The 13447-nt window shown below is 39.3% G+C and overlaps 1 long non-coding RNA gene and 1 pseudogene across 3 annotated transcripts in view; one reads left to right on the forward strand and one right to left on the reverse strand.

Moving 5' to 3' along the window:
- Nucleotides 1–13447, reverse strand: part of LOC309626427 — a 45310-nt gene that overhangs the window by 9513 nt on the left and 22350 nt on the right. The window contains exons 2-3 of one of the 2 annotated variants that reach the window (XR_014243183.1): nucleotides 3296–3488; nucleotides 2364–2474 (exon numbers count right to left, since the gene is read on the reverse strand). The exons of the other annotated variant lie outside the window; for it this stretch is intronic. This is a non-coding gene — a long non-coding RNA (uncharacterized lncRNA). The remainder of the gene's footprint in view (nucleotides 1–2363; nucleotides 2475–3295; nucleotides 3489–13447) is intronic. 2 annotated transcript variants of the gene reach the window in all.
- LOC309626423 (EKC/KEOPS complex subunit TP53RK pseudogene) lies at nucleotides 3716–4594 on the forward strand (annotated as a pseudogene). The gene has a single exon. The product of its transcript is annotated as an EKC/KEOPS complex subunit TP53RK pseudogene (transcript).

Here is a 13447-nt window from a genome sequence, read left to right on the forward strand (position 1 = left end):
CAAATTGCCTTCTTGATGTCCAGTAAATCATGACTCCATGAGGCAGAAATATGCTGGGCTCCAAGGAGCCCTATTCTAGCAAATTTTCTTCTCAACTTGAAGCTGAATGTCCCTTGGTCTCCTGTCAGTCATGGAGACATGGAGAGATGAATGGAGGGGCCCTGGGGCTTTTGTCTTCAGGTGCAGTCAGAGCCCTGCAATTATTTTTCTGTACCAGTGGGAGGATGGCCAGGGGGATCTTGACTCTGACCTTTAATTTCCACTCATTGTCAACAGTGATCCTCCCCCTGCAATGGGAAAGCTAAAACGTTGTTTAATTTTTATGATTTTCATGGTTTTGACTAAAAAAAAAAAAGTTTTGAGAGCTAGTATTAAAAGTACTACATATCTGGGACTTCCCTGGCAGTCCAGTGGTTAAGACTTCGTCTTCCATTGCAGGGTGGGTAGGTTCAATCAGGGAGCTAAGATCCCACATGCCTTGTGGCCAAAAAAACCCCAAAATGTAAAACAGAAGCAATATTGTAACAAATTCAATAAAGACTTTAGTAATGATCCACATCAAAAAAAATCCTTAAAAAATAATAGTACTACATATCAGGAAAGGAGTTTTCTATGGTATCTCTAAGTTGTATGTGCCTGATGCTGAAAGGAGTACCCTTAAAGAAAAAAATCTCTCCACACCAGGTGAGCCTCTGCCAGTTTACAGATACAGTAACCGCCATTATACCCAGCTAGTTCCCCAGGGCTGCCCATATCCCATATTCTGGTCCCCATATAGGGAGGAGGATCCAGGGATGTGGAGGTTTGGTGCATTCTTGAATTTCTAATGGTCCTCTTTTTTGAAGTTCTAAAGCTATTTCAAAGTATTTTATTGTAATGATTTCAACTCTATCTAATCTTTACTAGATTTAGGGAAAAGAACATCAAATACTGTCCTTAGTTGTGTTTTCAAAGCAATAACTGGCACTCCAAGCCCTGATGTCCTCACTAGTGAACTCTTCCCTAGAATCCTGCCCTTCAACCTTCCACCCCTCCCCTGCCCTCCAGCCCTCCACCCCTCCTGCCCTCCTGGACTTCCTTCAGCTTGTCTGCCACAAGCTCTGTTTGCTTTATGGATGACTTTTTCTCTTCCTAACTCCTTCTTCTCCTGGCTGAGTTCCACCCATCCCTCATGCATCAGTTTGAACATGGTTTCCCACAGGAAATCTTCACAGCCCCCTCAACAAAGACGTGGGCTCTTTACCCACGCTCCGCTGGTTCCTATACAATGACTTCTAAGGCACTTCATGCAATTGCTTTTTGATTGCATGTTTCTTGCTCTGAGTTCAGAGACTATTTCTGTCTTTACACATGGTAGGTGCTCGATAATCTTTGATGGAAGTAAAAGAGAGAGAAGATATGGAGAAAGAGAGAGAGGAAGGAAGGGAAGGAGGGAGAGAGGGAAGAACATGAGAAAAAGGGCAAAAAAAAATCACTGCAGAGGCATTCCTAATTTGTCATACCCCCCACCACGTGGCCTCTCCCGTCCTCTTTTTCTCTCCCTCCTCTATCATCTCCTCTTCATGGAAACACCATAATTAAACAAAATTAAAATCATCCTTGCCTCAGTGTGTACCCCAATTTGATGTGTCTTTTTTTTCTTTTTTTGGTCCTTCTGAGTCCTGCCTCCACAATTTAAATATACAATTCCAAAGCCAATTTACTCCACAAGCACAAAGCATCATATCTCTCTCACATACATCTCAATAAATAAATCACAAAATATGTTTTGTTAAAATATAATTTTTTCACTTAAGGTTTGAAAATCTTACACAAGTTTTGTCACCAAATAAGTCCAAATTGACAGTGACATTCCATAACTAAGAAAGACACTAGAAATAATATTATTTTGGGGTGCAGATGGAGATGAGGTATATCTTGGCAAAAATCTAGAGAAAAATGTGGTGTTTGTATAGTTGGACATTTTATATATAATTTGATTTCATTAGTAACTAATGCTTGAGATCTCCATTTATTTAATGAAATAGATGTCTATTCTATTAAATAAAAAGAAGGCTTCACCCCACCCCCAGGGGATGTCAAAATTAGAACAATTAATGTCAAAGCCCCTTTAGGTCATTTTCTAAAGGATAAAAAATCCCCAACTGTATAATGCTGTAAAAGGGAACATTGCACTGTATGTGAATATGAACTAGATAAAAACTTTTCAAAGCAACTTTCCATTGTCTTCCATGAATTTTCCTTTTTTTTGTTCAGAGAAATCAAGAAGATAAAAAAATAAGAGCGAGCATAGTACCATAGCATTATAGAGGAGAATAATCCATGTTCATCTGCATTATTGTCTCCATTTTTCACTTTCTCACCTTAAAGAATGTAGTTCAGAGATTGCACAGCTCCAGAGCAGGGCAAGAAATCGAGTAGTGTAGATACACTCATGACGAGAGATTTCAAAAGTTAAAATTACTAAGTCAGGGCTGGAAAAAAAGAGATTTACTTAGGCATTAAAGATAGGTACTGGGCAGTGAAACTGATAGATCCTTATTACATTGTCCCATAAGAGACTGAGCCACTCGGAGAAGTTAATGTTAAGGAAATTTAAAGCAAGTTATAGGAAATACTTCTTCACCTGGTAGAATTCATTCTGAGGAATTTGATGCTACAGGCAGTCATAAAATCAATCACTGAGTTGCATTTTTCAAAAGGCCAGAATAATGTATGACCCACTCTTCTGACTAGTTGGGGAAGATAAAAGCAATCAATTCACCTGCTTCTAGAAGATCACAGTTGATTACAAGTGGGATCAGCAAAAATATGTCCCCCACCCTTGATCAGGATAATTAAAAAGTGTTTGCCCATGCTCATATGTCCTGGAAGGACAGTGGAAATAAGATGTAAAGCTCAAATGACCTGATCTAATATGGCAAACATTAGTTGACAGGGACAAAAAATTAAACAATACAAAAAAAAAAAAAAACTATTCCAAGAACTATAGATGTTCCTAAAATATTTTTCATAAAAACATTTTTTCTGATAATATAAATATTACATGATGTTTTTGTTTTTGAACCTGATTTTGGCCAGTATTCTTAGAGTAAATCTGCCAAACTTGAAAACAATTAACAAGCATGACTTTTTCCCAATGGAAAGTAGAGTTTAGTCAGAAGTTATGCATGCACTGGAAATGTTAACAAGGCAATGTTAATTCGGAGGTTGTCGGGTAGAAGGTCAGTAACAAACTCCCTGGATAAAGGCATCACAGTTTAAAATAAGCTTCTTTTTATTTAATCTGCCTCACCTCTTTAACTTTTTTTCTTGAAAATGTAGTGTATTCTCTAGAATTTCACTTTATGCTACTACACGTGCATCAAAAGCCATATTGCACCTTCAACATCCTAGTGTATGAGCTTCTGAAAGAGACACTCAAAAAGGCATTTCAGGGATGGTTGGAGCCTGCATTTTCATTTGGGGACAAAAGAATGTCACACCACCTACAAAAAAGAGAAATTTTGCTTTAAAAAATTACAAAGTAAAATAAAATCCTGAATAAGTCATAACAAAACCTAGTCCTTGAAGTTCAACAAAGTGTAGCAGCACTGAAAACGCAAAGAAAAGTCATCATTGTCACCTCCTGGAAACCAGGAAGTGTTACTGACTTTAACGGACAGTGACCTGTCTAGTTTCATTACTCATGTTAAAGAAAAAGCAAAAGTAGGCGGAGGCGCAAACATGGCGGAGGTAGGCCCCGCTGCGAGTGAACTGAACGAGGGGCTGGCGCCTGCGGCCGAAGCACTGGTAGCGGCCCGGGAGCGGAGCAGACGCTTCTTAAACGGCCTAGAGCTGGTGAAGCAGGGTGCCGAGGCGCGAGTGTTCCGCGGCCGCTTTCAGGGCCGCGCGGCCGTGGTGAAGTACCGCTTCCCCAAGGGCTACCGACACCCGGCGCTGGAGGCGCGGCTCGGCCGGCGACGGACGGTGCAGGAGGCCCGGGCGCTGCTCCGCTGCCGCCGCGCAGGAATATGTGCCCCAGTTGTCTTTTTTGTGGACCATGCTTCCAACTGCTTATTCATGGAAGAAATCGAAGGCTCAGTGACTGTTCGAGATTATATCAAATCCACTATGGAGACTGAAAAATCTCCCCAGAGTCTCTTTGCCTTAGCCGAGACAATCGGACAGGTTTTGGCTCGAATGCACGATGAAGACCTCATTCATGGTGATCTCACCACGTCCAACATGCTCCTGAAACCTCCCCTGGAACAGCTGAACATCGTGCTCATAGACTTCGGGCTGAGTTTCGTTTCAGCACTTCCGGAAGACAAGGGAGTTGACCTGTACGTGCTAGAGAAAGCCTTCCTTAGTACCCATCCCAACACCGAGACTGTGTTTGAAGCCTTTCTGAAGAGCTACTCCGCCGCCTCCAAAAAGGCCAGGCCAGTGCTTAAAAAATTAGCTGAGGTGCGCCTGAGAGGGAGAAAGAGGTCCATGGTGGGGTAGAAGAATTCTGTGTGATGACCACAGACGGTTAAGCTGTTCACAGTAACTTTGAAGGAATGCTATGAATATGAGATTCGACCTAAATAAAGGCGGTGGGATATTTTTAGGTGCCGTCTGTGATCATGCTTCTTAAGCATTATCATCTGCAGTTGACTGTTCTCAAGAGTTTACTCTGTACATAAGACATGTCTGGCAGAACTGGGCATTCAGAATAAATCTCAGGCTTTCTCTGCAAAAAAAAAAAAAAAAAAAAGAAAAAGCAAAAGTAAAGATAAAAGGTGTCTGGAAGTTCTTTCATGGTAAACCTCCATAACTTGCAATAGTAGTTATAAGTTGAGCTTAAGGACATCTTTATTTTCATAAGCACATTTTATTAAAACATTGTCTTGCCCCAAAATTTTAAAAACAAAAGAGTAAATGTCTTATATTAATATATTAATTTCAGGAGAGTTTTCTATAGTTGCTATGGCACTGTTGGAAGCTCTACAGGCATTACTGAATCAGCTCATGGGACACCTCACTGCTACAAGCACTCCTTGTGGAAGGGATATTCCCTGGAGCCAAGCTCCCTGGGTTTCAGTCCAGAGATGGCATCAGCTGAGTTCATTGGGCAGATCATTTCACTCTCCTTGCCTCAATATCCTCATCTATAAAATGGGTAGAACAATAGTGCCTATACCACAGGATTGTTTAAATCAATATAAAGTAACTAAAACTGTGCCAGGTATATAGTAGTGCTCAGGCATTGTTATTTTCCTTCAATATCCAGAAAGTCTAGGTTTTAAAGGCAATCATCTTTCCTCTAGGACAGAATGGGACAGCGGAGGTCATTTCCCCTTTCATGGAGTTGAGTGTAGGAATGGGAGAAGTTTCCATTGGTACGCTCTCTCCCCATTCTCATCCCTACCCTTTCTTCTGCCTTCTCTCCTGCCAGGTTTCTCCTTAAATTCTGTGCTCCACAATCCAGCTAAGTTTGCTCACTCCTTACCATCCTTGCATCTGCTCTTCCCTTGGCCTGGAATAGTTGCCTCCTCTCTCCCCACACCAAACCCTGCATGGCTAATTCACAATCATCCATCAGCCCTCTCCCTGGATGTCATCATTTCTGAGAAACCCCCACACCAAATCTGTACTAGGTGCTCCCCGTACACGTGCTCACAGCCTCCATCCTTCAGTTACCGTCTTTCATTTCCGGCTCTCTGTCTCTACCATTAGACCGCAAGCTCCTCTTGGCAGGGATTTGGATCTGCCCATGGGCCACTTCTCCCTATCGCTGAGCATCAATTCTGACACACTGAGATGAAAGAAACCCTCAAGACCAACAGGAAAGCCTGCCCTTTCTCAGGAACATGCTTTCTATTTCCATTTGCCTTTACTCTACAAAATCACCTGCTGATGAGGGTCTGTTCAAAAGAAATGGATGTTTTGGTTATTATATGCAAAGTCAGTGTTATAGAAGAACCATGTTGGGGCTGTGTGGAAATAATCGGTTTACTTTTTATAAAACAAACACTAAGAAAATCTATAATGCAGGCTGAATTGGCAAAAGTTCAAAACAAAGTAAAATGGAAGAAATACTTTCTTTGAGACTTATTTAGTCTAAAAAAAAAAAGACTTCAATAGGTGGTGGTGATATTTATATGTCTAAACTTAATTGTTTAATCATATTGCAGAGTTTACACTTATCTCCTAGAATATGCAAAATAGTATTAGCCTTATAATCTTTTGAGTACAAATAATATATACTTGGCTTTATGGTGGATGATCAGAAAGGAAAAAAAAAATAGATCGTTGGGATTGACATATATACACTAATATGTGTAAAATAGATAACTAATAAGAACCTGCTGTATTCAAAAAATAAAAGTAAATTAAAAAAATAGATCAAGCAATTAGACGCAAGCATAGTGAGGTAGAAGACTGATTCAGGCAATTCACTCTCACATTTTACTCATACCTGAAAAATGCAGTTAACAGAGGCAGAAGCATGGAACAATCCAGATGAATGATTCAGTTCTTTATTTCTCTTTGTGCATGCAGGTTAAATATACACTTAGAGATATATGATAACAACAATATCTAGACTACTGAAGCACGGTCTACATACAGAGCTTTTGCTAAGCATTGTCCATGAATTATTTCATTTAATCATCACAAGATTCCTATGAGGTACGGAATGATTAAAACAATACAGTTGAGTAATTTGAGGTTAAATGATTAAGAAATTTGCCCAAGGTCATACAACTAACAATCAGCAGTCAGTATTCAAATGCTTGTTCATTCATTCCTGAGTTTTTCCTCTTACATTCTAGCCTACACTACAGCCCTCACCCAAACTCACATAACAGGATGTAGTTGGAAAAACCTGAGGTCTGGACTCCAAAAACTCACATTAGTTATCAGTTTGAGTAGATAGCTCCATCTCTGCTTCATCATTTTTGATAGGAGAATAATAATATTCTTATCTGCCTCGCCTGACTTCCGAAGTTCCCATGACGATCAGGTGAGATGGTTTACATGCAAGAACTTAGGAAGCAGGAATGTGCTATACAAATATCAGTTGGCAGGGTTTATTTACAATCATAATCTGTTGATGGATCTGCGTGAATTTAATTGGTATTTAGGGAATATTTTATATATGATGGTTGATATGGTAAATGGATATGATGAATGGATGAAAATGATGGACCAGATATGATAAATGGATGAAAATGATGGACTTCGCCCACACAGATAAACGGATGTGATTTGAAGAAGGAAGTGGCTGTCCCATAACTGCACTCCAGGCTTGAGGAAACAGTAATTGGCATCTATAGAAAATTAGAATATCAGAAACAAGGTTCCTCTTCTGAATGCAGTTGTGCTTGGGACCAGCACTGCTTACAAATTAAGCAAAGGTAAATCCATTTGAATAACAGGGATTTACTGGGGATTGAAAAGTGATCTTATCTAAAGAATAGACCAACATCTCCATGTTTATTTACTTGGAGAAAACTGATCACTTACAAGGTTTTAAAATCTTGTTTTATGGCCTATACACCTTCCCCCCAGTACATTTTTCTATAAGAAGTGAAAATGTAAAAGATGTTATTTACCTCTATTACGTGTGCAAAGCTCTGGGAATAAGTAGTGTTAAAGAGAGGAAGGTAACTTGAGATCCAATTTCATCTATCAGATTTTTCCACCTGTTCTCAACATCATAACTCTCTTTGTTTTCAACATAAAATAACACCCTTGCCTATAATAATCTATTTTCTCTCCTGCATTTGTTGAGTACTCGAGGATATAGTTGAGTACTAGAATAGATATCTGTAATTTTTCTCTGCCCAGCATCCAATCCCTCTTTATGTAATAGAAGCTTGATTTTCTGTTAAGATACCACCCCCTTTCTGTATTCTCAGTCCTTAAGGTTTAAATAGAGCTGACTCCACCCATTGGGTCCAGCAGTTGGCAGGTAACTGAGGCCTGACCAATCAAAATGATGGTGATGTTTCCAAGGCTGGGCATGTGACCCAATCAAGACCTATGGACATTAACCCTGAAATGTTTGATGCAACTACTGAGAAAAAACCCTAAACTATGAAGCTATAATCTTTGAGGTACGAGTAACCATCTTTGCTGTCACTTGAAGAGAATCTACTTGAGAATGAAGCCAACACAAAGAAAAGCAGAGCCAAAAGATAAAAAAATAATTTCCTAGGGGCGTCTTTACACATTTAGCTCTTCCCTGTTCTTTTCCACTGCCTGAAGCAATACATTCTTTTTTTGATCAAGCCAGCTTCTACTCAGGTTCTGTTAGTGGCAACTGAAAGCAACCTCACTAACCCAAGGAGATGTATCAGTTGTGCAAAGTTTCTGTGTATTACATATATTGTCTATCAGTACTCTGATGGCTTCTCAGGAATAGAAAGTAGATATAGAAAGAGAATTTGTAGAGCTGGATTTACTCCTTTTGTTTCATTTTCCTCCTCTGTTCTTGATTATTCCAGAATATTGAGTAATAGTAAGAGCAAACATGCATATAGCACACGCAATATAAGAGGCACTCTTTTAAACCCATGTCTTAGTTATAATTATTATTCCTAACTAAGGAAACCAAAAGGACCAAAAATTTTTTTGTATTTCAAAAGAGCACTGGAGTTTTAAGTTGAGGCTCAATGTAACACCTTCCAGATGTCAATGTGTGTTGTATTTTTCTCAACATAAGAATCTAGCAAAAGCATCCTAGATTAAGAGTCAAATTAGGTTCCTCATTCTGCCACTGAAAAGCTGTTGAAGCTTGGAGAAAGTAACCTAATTATTTCTGTCACACCAGGAAATCCACAATGCCAGGAAAAAGATGGAAGCAAACTAGCTTGTGCTCTAGTACTGGTTTTGAAAATCAAAGCTTTGAATTTTAGTCCCAAGGTCACCATTAACGGGTTATATGAGCTTGGACATATCATGTCATTGCCCTGGGTATATGTAAAATTAAGTCAGTGACACCCAGCTTCCTTATTTCTGGTACATTATGTGTAAAGCACATGAGAAAAGATACTTGAAAATGATTTGTGAAGTTTGTGTCTAAGTATCAATACATGCAGGATATCGTTACTACTTCTAGTGTAAAAAATTCCCATTTGCTTGAGTAAGAGAGGGAAAACTCCCTTCATCATGGTACTAGAAGATATGGCCTGGAAATCCTCTAAGCCACAACCAGAAAATAAACTTTTCCTGAGGTAGGATAGAAAAAGATAATTTAAAATCACAGCAAGGTCATCATTCTTCATTCACACTTGACGATTTATTCTACGTGTTCTGTAGCTCTGCAATATTCTTGTGCCATTAATTCCCACAGAGGAAAGAGTTAATTACTGTCAAAATAACAGCAGAAATAATACTTGGTATCAAAAGAGCTAAGTTCTAGTATTGACTCTGCCACTAGCTTATTTTGTGACCTAGGACAAAGCCCCTTCTAGTCCTTGGTTTTCTTGAAGGGATTGAATTATGTAATGTGGCACATCACTGGCACTCACCAATATCTGGCTTTCCTCTCCCTTCCAAACAAATAGAAGACTATATTTCCCACATTCCTTGTAGTTATGCTTGGCCAGGTGACTAGCTCTGGTCAACAGGATATAAGAAGAAAGATTACACGTTACTTCTGGTCATGAGAACTTCCAGTACTCTGTTCCCCTGCTATGGCCACAGAGGATGCCATTAATTCAAGATTATAGATGGTAGAGCCTCCATCATCTTGGGCCTATGAGTAGGTACATGGCATAGAATCCCCTTGCCAACCTGCAACTGAAATAAGCCTTTGTTCAGTTAAACCACTAATACTTTAGTGCTAATTTGTTACAGCTGCAGAACCTAGCTTATCCTGACTAATACATAATTTCCACATTTTCTCTCAACTCTCACTGCTACAATTGCCATGCATTTATGTTTGTTTTCTATGCCAAAATAATGGATTTAGAGCAAAAAGAAGCTATGAACCCCCCAGATCTTCTAGGATATTTTTCTTTATAAGTTGCAAGGAGAGATAGAGATAAGGAGAGGCTCAATGGAGTTTCTCTACTCCCAGGAGGGGGCATGTTACAGAATTGTCTTGACTATATCTTCCAATTCCTCCCACCAGGACTTCTAAAAAAAAAAATTAAAAGATGTGTTTTATCTTACTAAATATCAAAAACAAATGGAAGTCAAACATGAAAGACACATGTTAATGTAAAAGTGAACAGAATAGAAATGTAGGTTTAATATAATTAACGTTACATTTAATTGTTGGTCATATTTATTTGCAGATGTGTCCTAAAGGGCTTGAAAAATGAGATATTTTAATAAATCTAATAAATAATTTCATATTCTTGGCTCTGCTCATTATATTTTTACTCTCATAATAAAGGAATATGTTCAAACTGGTTGATGAATGGTAAATTTTACGTATTCATGTTTTGTTTTGTTTTGTTTTGTTAGCCAGAAGGTCAGAAGACCCATTCAAGGAAAATACTAAAATGTTGAGAATAGGAATAATGGTGTGTTTCTAGCCAAGGAGTAAGCCAAATGAGAAAGATCATTTTGTCCACTGTCCTAAAAGTCTTAAATATGTTTAATTGACCCTCACACAGCCCTAGATTTCTATCTAAAATATAACTGGGATCTACCTAGAAACTCACTTGCTTGACAAATTCCAAAGTGCCTCTGCAGCAGAAGCACACAGCATGAATAAGGAGAAGAGAGGAAAGAAAGGAACCAGAATGACTCCAGCCTCACTCCTGGTTTTCTTCTCTCCTACCTCACTGTGAGTGGGAGGTGGATAGAAGGGAAAGAGAGAGGGGAAAAATGAGGGAGATTATGGGGGTGGGTGAGAGTAGAAGAAGAAACTGGCCAAGTGAGAAGGGTGAACAAGATAAAAAGAAAAAAGAAGAGAATATGAAGAGATATACAATTTCAAGTATGGCCAAATCAAGGTGAAGCAGCTAAGTGATGAGTGAGAGAACCACTTCTTGACTTGTCTGCCACTAAACAACCTTGAAATCTTCTGGCTGAACTACTTCTGCAATGGTCCAGGTAGCTCAAACCTCAGAATTGCAGCTTAGAGGTATGCAGGCAGGACCAACCATCAAGGCTACCTTAATGGTGCAAGAGGAGCCTCTAAATGCATTTTGTCTCTTTGAAAGACCAGTCAAAAGTTAGAACCACACCTAAAGAAAGCCACATGGAATAGAAAGAACAGTAGCATGAGTGTTCAGCATCTTCTCCAGAGTCCAGCCTTAAAGACTGTAAATGTGTCCATGCTACCTTTATTTCTTCTTACCAGGCTCCTCCTAGGGCAGCAGAGAAGTCCAACCATGTTCTAATTATTCTCCTTGACTCCAGATTTTCAGACAATCTTAACATATTGCACGTGGGTACTGACAGGGAGGTTCACGTGAGCAGGAAAGTGGTCTAATCATGTAGGAAACATGACAACTCATCTTAAGAAAAGGAACTAACAATTTTTGAAGTGCTTTACTTCAAAAATTTAGCCAGGGAGTAGCCTAAACCTTTTACAGGCCTTATCTGTTTAAAAATCCTATATCATACTATTTGCTTGCTTAATGTGTAGATGAAGAAAAAGAGGCTTCAAAGGATTAAATGGGTTCCTTAAGTTCTCACAGTTCATAAGTGAAAGAGGGGAGATTCTGAGCCAGATTATCTGACCCAAAAGCCAGCTCCAGTCACACATCACACCACAGAGAGAACGAGAGAGCCACATTCCCCCACACTGTTCACATTCACTGTTGAATGTCTTGCACTATTTATATCCCTCAGTTCAGTGTTTGGTCTCATTCTCACCTATGAATACCTTGAGTATGTCAGTGTAGAGATAACTTCTGTCCTTCCACTAATCCTTCACTTTTCTTGGTCAGTTGTGTCTACCTAACCCCAAATATGGTTTTTAACTTCTTTAAACAGAGAGAGCTTCCATAACTACTTCCTTATGAAAGCTTGGCAGATGCTCAAATGGGCTCACAAGTATTTCACAGTGGAAGAGTGGTTCATTGACAAATAATAACAGCAATAAATATTTGTTGCATGACAGAACTTTTAATAATTAAAGAGATCCTCTCCCAGAAACACTCTTCTGTGAAGCTAGTTTTTAAAAGGTTATAAAAAAATATGGAATGATATGGAAGGACATAAATTAAACTTTTCGGGGCTTCCCTGGTGGCGCAGTGGTTGAGAGTCTGCCTGCCAATGCAGGGGACACGGGTTCGAGCCCTGATCTGGGAAGATCCCACATGCCGCGGAGCAACTGGGCCCGTGAGCCATAATTACTGAGCCTGTGCGTCTGGACCCTGTGCTCCGCAACAAGAGAGGCCGTGATAGTGAGAAGGCCCACACACCGCGATGAAGAGTGGCCCCCGCTCGCCGCAACTGGAGAAAGCCCTCGCACAGAAACGAAGACCCAATACAACTATAAATAAATTTTAAAAAAAGAAAAGAAAAGTAAAACCTTTAAAAAAAAAAACTTTTCATTTATTCATTTTAATTCATTCACTCAACAAATATTTATTAGGCTTCTAGCCAATGCCAGACACTGTGCAAGTTACTTCTTAGTGATGTACAAGTTATCTATTGTTGTATAAAATTAACCCTAAACTTGGCAAGTTAAAACAACAAACACTTGTGATCTCACAGTTTCTGAGGCTCAGGAATCTGAGAACAGCTTAGTAAATGCTTTTGCTTCTGGATCTCTCGTGAGGTTGCAGTCAAGCTATTGGCTGGAGTTGAGGTCATCTTAAGACTGACTGGGCTACAGAATCTGGTTCCAAGTTCACTCTCCTACTTATTGGCAGAACTCCATTCCTCACTGGTTCTTGGCAGAGACTTCAGTTCCTTGCCATGTGGACCTTTCTGTAAGGCTTACCAGAGCCAGAGGTCCAAGAGAGAGAAAAAGAGAGCCTTCACCTAAATCAGAAGGCACAATTGCTTTTTATTACCTAGTCTCCAAAGTAATTCTATGTCATTTCTGGGAATTAGACTCCACCCCTTAAAGAGAGAAGCATCAGAGAATCCATGTATACAATCTGAAAACCATGGAGGAGAGTTGATTAGAAAGGAAACTGTTAAAAATTTTTTTCATACACTTTAATTGTTTGGCTTATTACAATTAACATGTGCTATTTTGTAACTTAATTTTCTGTTAATAAACTAGATATAGCCATGTAGTTTTGATCTCCCCATAGGAGACCCAGAAAGCATCAACCCCTTATCACGATATTTTGTATCTTTAGATGAGCAATGTCATTTTCCATTCATGTGTCAGGTATTATGTCGACCCAAAGTTCTAGTTAGGTACCTTAGTAGCTTAAAGAGAATGAGGAAAACTTAAGATGACATGGAAAAGGCTATCAAAACACATTATCAGGGAACCCAGAAGCTGCCACCTAAATGCATTTCCCAATGATTTTCCACGTTGCAATTCATTTAA

Source organism: Balaenoptera borealis (assembly GCF_965194805.1).
Source record: "Balaenoptera borealis genome assembly, chromosome: 3".
In the NCBI taxonomy this organism is placed as follows: domain Eukaryota; kingdom Metazoa; phylum Chordata; class Mammalia; order Artiodactyla; family Balaenopteridae; genus Balaenoptera; species Balaenoptera borealis.